Below are 5,707 nucleotides of genomic sequence, written 5' to 3'. Positions count from 1 at the left end.
ATGGTATGCTTTAGTACTTCGAGTTATTTGTACAGATGAATTTCTGTTTTGGGGATATTCTATATGCATTTTTTTAATGTCGGTTACCAGGTGTTCAACATATGAATGATTTTTATACAGATTGTATGTTATTAAAAGATGAAAACTTGTGGTCTATTATTATGATTTGATAATATATAGGTTAAACCTATAACTCACCAATATTTTTGTTGACGTTTTAAGCATGTTTATTCTCAGGTGATTATTAAGAGCTTCCACTGTTGCATACTAAAATAAGGACAAGATTTGGAGTCCAAACTTGTTTAATATTGTTAAAAACGGCATTCGAAGATATATGTTGTTGTGTAATATTATTGTGAACCATTATGTAATGGTCTTGTGAAAACGCTACATTTTAGATTATCATTATTTGATAATCGTTGTAATATTTAAAAAGTTATGCTTCGTTTTAAAAATCGAATGCAGTCTTTGAAAAACGTCTCATATAGAGGTCAAAACCTCGCAACAAAATCAATTAATATGGAACGTTTATAATCAATATGAACGGGACATTTCACTTATGTGCTGCTAAGGTGAGTTTCATTTGCTCCCTTTTTAATTGCTTTTGCAATCTATATTTTGGGCTGAGAATACATGCACTTTATTTTAAACGCAATGGATACAAGTACATACTAAATTTTCCACCGAGTTTGAACCAAAAATCCCTTAGCTTTGGTAACTAGTAACTGCCGGTTATAAGAACTGGTGGGCGTGAGTAGTTATATATGGATCCATAGGGCTTGACATTCCCGTCTGTTCCACGTATAGAAACCCTAGCTTGAACTATAAAACAGACGTATACTATTTGAGTTTAGTACACGTTGGATTGCGTGTATTGTATATGTTGGTTGCATGTATGTTAAAACAGGGGTACTTATTATAACGTTAAAGTTTAGTTACCAGGGTGCTCAATCTTGTAGAATATTTTGATAAACGTTTCTGGATGAAACAACTGAAATCTTGTAATCCACCTTTATATACAGATTATGCGTAACATTAAAACTATGAACTCACCAACCTTTGTGTTGACACTTTTAAGCATGTTTATTCTCAGGTTCCTAGAAGTCTTCCGCTGTTTGCTTATACGTTATACAAGCTATGTGCATGGAGTTATACATGCTTTATTCGAGAAAAACTTTGCATCACAAAATCATCACCATGTATCTTATTTGACTGTATTGTCAACGGATGTATTGTTAAAAACTATTATATACAATGATTGTCTATACGTAGAAATCATCAGATGTCGAAAACATTGGATTTATATATTCATTTATGGTGTGCCTTTTCAAAAGAATGCAATGTTTACAAAACGTATCATATAGAGGTCAAAACCTCACTATGAAATCAATGAATGATGTATTCGTCCAAATGGATTTGGACGGGTGATCACATAAGGTGAGTTTATAGTCTCCCTTTTTAAATGCTTTAAATATTTTTGGGCTGAGAATATATGCAATTTATTTTAAACGCAATGGATACAAGTACATACTTAATTCTACACTGAGTTAAACCGAAAATCCCTTAACTTTGGTAACTAGTAGCAGCCATCACATAGGATATGGACTGGTGGGCGCGAATAATTGTATATGGATCCATAGGGCTTGACATCTCCGTCTGTTCCAGGTATAGAAACCCTAGCCTGGACTATAAAACAGACGTATGCTATTTGAGTTAGTACACGTTGATTTGTGTGTATTGTATATGTTGATTGCATGTATGTTAAAACATGAGTACTTATTATATATACGTTAAAGTTTAGTTACAGGGTGCTCAATCTTGTAGAATATTTTGATAAACGTTTCTGGATGAAACAACTGAAATCTTGTGGTCCATCTTTATATACAGATTATGCGCAATATTAAAACTATGAACTCACCAACCTTTGTGTTGACACTTTTAAGCATGTTCATTCTCAGGTTCCTAGAAGTCTTCCGTTGTTTGCTTATATGTTATACAAGCTATGTGCATGGAGTCATACATGCTTTATTCGAGAAAACGTTGCATTCACAAAATCATCATCATGTATCTTATTTTGACTGCATTGTCAACAGATGTAGTATTGTAAACTATTATTTACGGTGATTGTCTATATGTAGAAATCATCAAACGTCAAAAGCCTTGGAATTTGATATTCATTTATGGCGTGCCTTTTCAAAAGAATGCAATGTTTACAAAACGTATCATGTAGAGGTCAGTACCTCACTGTGAAATCGATGAATGATGTATTCGTCCAAATAGATTTGGACAGGGTCATCACATGAAACATTAAAACGGCACCCTAAAGGCTATCGATAACAAAATCTTAATTTAAAAGTTGAGTTTCAATCTAGTAAGTTTTTTTTATGCTTTAACATATTACATTGCTTCAATACATAGTTTACATGACTAATGTAAGAGTCAAATTAGCAAAGCGTTACGTTATGTGGTTGAAGACGACATGAAAATATATAGTATCAAAATTGTGTCTCTAAAGACTATGTTTCTAATAATAATAATAATAATAATAATAATAATAATAATAATAATAATAAATAATAAAATAGTTTTGTTTTCATTATCAGTTATCAAATCAGTTTCATTTGTTGAATTTACTATATTATCTAACAGACAAAAATAGTGAATAGTAATTAGGGGTATTTTCGTCATTTCATCATCTTTTTATTATTCTAATTAAATTTCACTACACCAACAAAGACCCCCACACTTTTTTCAAATATTCAAATCGACCCCCCAAACAGGGAGGTAAAGTGTCAAATAACCATTTTCATAAAAAATCGTAAATAAACTCCACCCAAATATTCAACGGGTCATATCTTCTCGCTCGCAACGAGTTAAATTTTTCTGACATCATCATTAAACTCGAAATAATTTTAGGAACACAATGTCACTAACTATACGCAAAACGGACGCTTTTTAAAAAAATGCTAAATATTTGGGGTACTTTTCATACACGTTGATTTTGCGTTAAATTTTTAAAAGTCGATAATTACATAGCTAAACGCGGAGATGGACATATATTGTTAATTTAAAATAACATTTAAATATTTCACGAGTTATACCTTTTAGTTCGACTCGAGTTGCGTTTCAACGACATCATTCTTTAGCCACAAAATAATTTTACAAACTAACCATAATAAAATACATTAAAAAACTCTCGTGCGAAGCTAGCCTTCAACAATAGTTAGGGTTTTCAATAACCGACAAACGCACAGCAACAATTTTCTCCCAAATTCTTAAACCTAATATTAATTGTCAATTGATCTTCCCAAATCTTCCTTCCTACAAGAATACAATCACCATTTTTGTTTACATGTTACTTCATCTTTACTCCTGATAATCATATGAGGTTTAATCGGTATCCCGTAGTTAATCAAAATGCAATAGATTCGAGAAATTCGGTTTCGTCAAGAAAAAGACTACTAACGGCAGATTATTGATATTTTATTTTGGATCTTCACGATCTACACGGGTATCTTAATTTGTGTTTATGATTTAAAAGTTTTTATTTAATTGAATTAATTCTGAAATATATCATAGTCAAACCCTAATCGCATCGAGATGTTAGATGTATCAATTTTTATCAAGGAGTTAGGGTTGTATTCAAGCTAAATTGAAGAGGTCACGGTGTACGAACGTAGGAGGATGATTTGAAGAAAAAAGCGCTGCTTTAAAGAGGTCATCATCATCTATAACTTTTTCTATGTTTTTTATGTACAAATATGATTTCTTTGCTATTTGCTTGATTTATTTTATGTTGACAGTTGCTATTGTTTACACATCTTCATCTTGATGAATATGAATCCTAGGATTGTGGTAACAACAAATGCAGGTTACAACGGTTGTCTGAGATCTCGAATATTTGATCAAGGTCAATATATATTTTGTAAACCTTTAATATCATTGCAGGATGACTATATAGATTGTTAAGCATCTTAAATAATACGTTAGTCCTGTTTATCAGTTTGCGATTAAAGTCGTTTCAATGTTGGCTTAAAGTCTAAAAATTACGTGAGCTGTGAGTTCAAGTAATCAACGCATGCTTTTGGGTATTTTTTTGATTCGTTTTAAATTCTTCTGAATTATATTCGTGATTTTATAAGTACATCATTGTCCATGATTACGTAAATGAAAAATAATTGCCGGGTGGGTCACATATTATCTGTCCAGAGATCTGATAGAGCTATTAGAAATATAGCTAATCAGAATAAACATGCTAATTGGAAATTCAACTATTGCATAATATACTCTCTAAAGGTTAAAGAAAAAACTAAGGCATTTAATAAAGCTCTTTTAGGTAAATACAAAAAATAGGAAAAAATTCACATTCTGTAAACAAACTGAACTAGCAAAGAATGTTTGTCCTCTTGGTTTGTAGGGATCCAAAATGCTTTCAGCCTACACATTCTTCACTTAGTCTTTGACTGGATTTTTTTTGACAATTTTATAGTTTAGTTAATTATTTTCTATTGTCAATATCGTTGATGCATGTGTTACACTCTTCGTGTTGATGCAGGTCATACGATGTTAGGCAGTTACTTGATGAAAATCACAGTCCTAAGCTTGGAAGAGAACCACTTAGTTAATGGAGTAGAACGTTGGTTGAAAATGCTAAATCGTTTACACATCAACTTGATGATAATTTTTTACACAAGAAGTAAAATTTGATTTGTAATTGCAGGAATTGTGGTTGTTGAGAATGAGGGGAGGTGTTAGGGAATGAGACAGTGAAGAGCTAAATCATGAGACTCTAACATGACTGGATTGTCATGTGAATTGAGAACATAGTAATGGATCAACTCAGCAAATGGGGAATGGTTTGTTGTAGACTCCAAGTCGATTCTTTGTTTTGGGAAAAATCACTCAATGCTCATATTTGTATTTTTACATAAATATATCATACAACATTTTATTTAGACTGTTCTTATAGCTCACAACATGAATAAGATTAATTAAATTTGCACCCCTTTTTTTACCCACCCGTGCTACGCACGGACTCTAAAAACAAAAATAACTAAAACATATCATTAAACTATTTCATTTATACAAACCCGTGATTCCACGGGTCATTTCAGTAGTTAAATATAAAGTCGATTTATTTGGATCAGTTATCCATTAAACCAATTAAAAACTTTGACTAATAATCGAAAGTTATGGACCGAGCCATACTCAAAGCATCCAAATAAAGGCATACATCTATATAAAGTAGGGATGACAATGGATCGGATATGGATTGGGTGAGGCCGTATCCATATTCATATCCATTTTTTTTTTTTTTTACTTTTCATCCATATCCATATCCGTCGGGTGAAGCGGGTTAATGGATAATTATCCATATCCGTTTAAATTTATTTTATTTTTAACAATTATAAATGGTGGTTCACTATATACGATCAAAAGTGATATTTTTAATAGTTTATGCGACCGAAAGTCACATTTTACTAATCTATATAACAAATATTCAATAGATAACCTATTAAACGTGTAAAGATATCGACATGTAAGTTGCTTACTTTTAGTTACATGGAATCACATTTGAACTACCAAAGTATTATTTAAACAAAACAAAATATAAGAAGAAAGTTATATTTTTAGAGAATATAAAGAAATATGAATATGAAGATAATTAATGAAATATCATACATAAATGATACTAATTTGAGTGATA

At 31.3% G+C, this 5,707-nt stretch overlaps 1 long non-coding RNA gene across 4 annotated transcripts; it reads left to right on the top strand.

Moving 5' to 3' along the window:
- Positions 1-3,234: 3,234 nt before the first annotated feature.
- On the top strand, positions 3,235-4,976 carry LOC139852774 (uncharacterized). Of its 4 annotated transcripts, XR_011761176.1 has the most exons (4): positions 3,235-3,511; positions 3,608-3,717; positions 3,804-3,910; positions 4,556-4,976. It is a non-coding gene; the product is annotated as an uncharacterized lncRNA (long non-coding RNA). The 4 variants fall into 4 exon arrangements; XR_011761175.1 differs by having other exon boundaries at positions 3,608-3,910; XR_011761174.1 differs by having other exon boundaries at positions 3,235-3,717.
- The last annotated feature ends 731 nt before the right edge of the window (positions 4,977-5,707 follow it).

This window comes from Rutidosis leptorrhynchoides, chromosome 6, assembly GCF_046630445.1.
Source record: "Rutidosis leptorrhynchoides isolate AG116_Rl617_1_P2 chromosome 6, CSIRO_AGI_Rlap_v1, whole genome shotgun sequence".
Classification (NCBI taxonomy): Eukaryota; Viridiplantae; Streptophyta; class Magnoliopsida; order Asterales; family Asteraceae; genus Rutidosis; species Rutidosis leptorrhynchoides.
The sequence above is the reverse complement of the archived record's forward strand: the minus strand, read 5'-3'. Positions and strand labels throughout refer to the sequence as shown.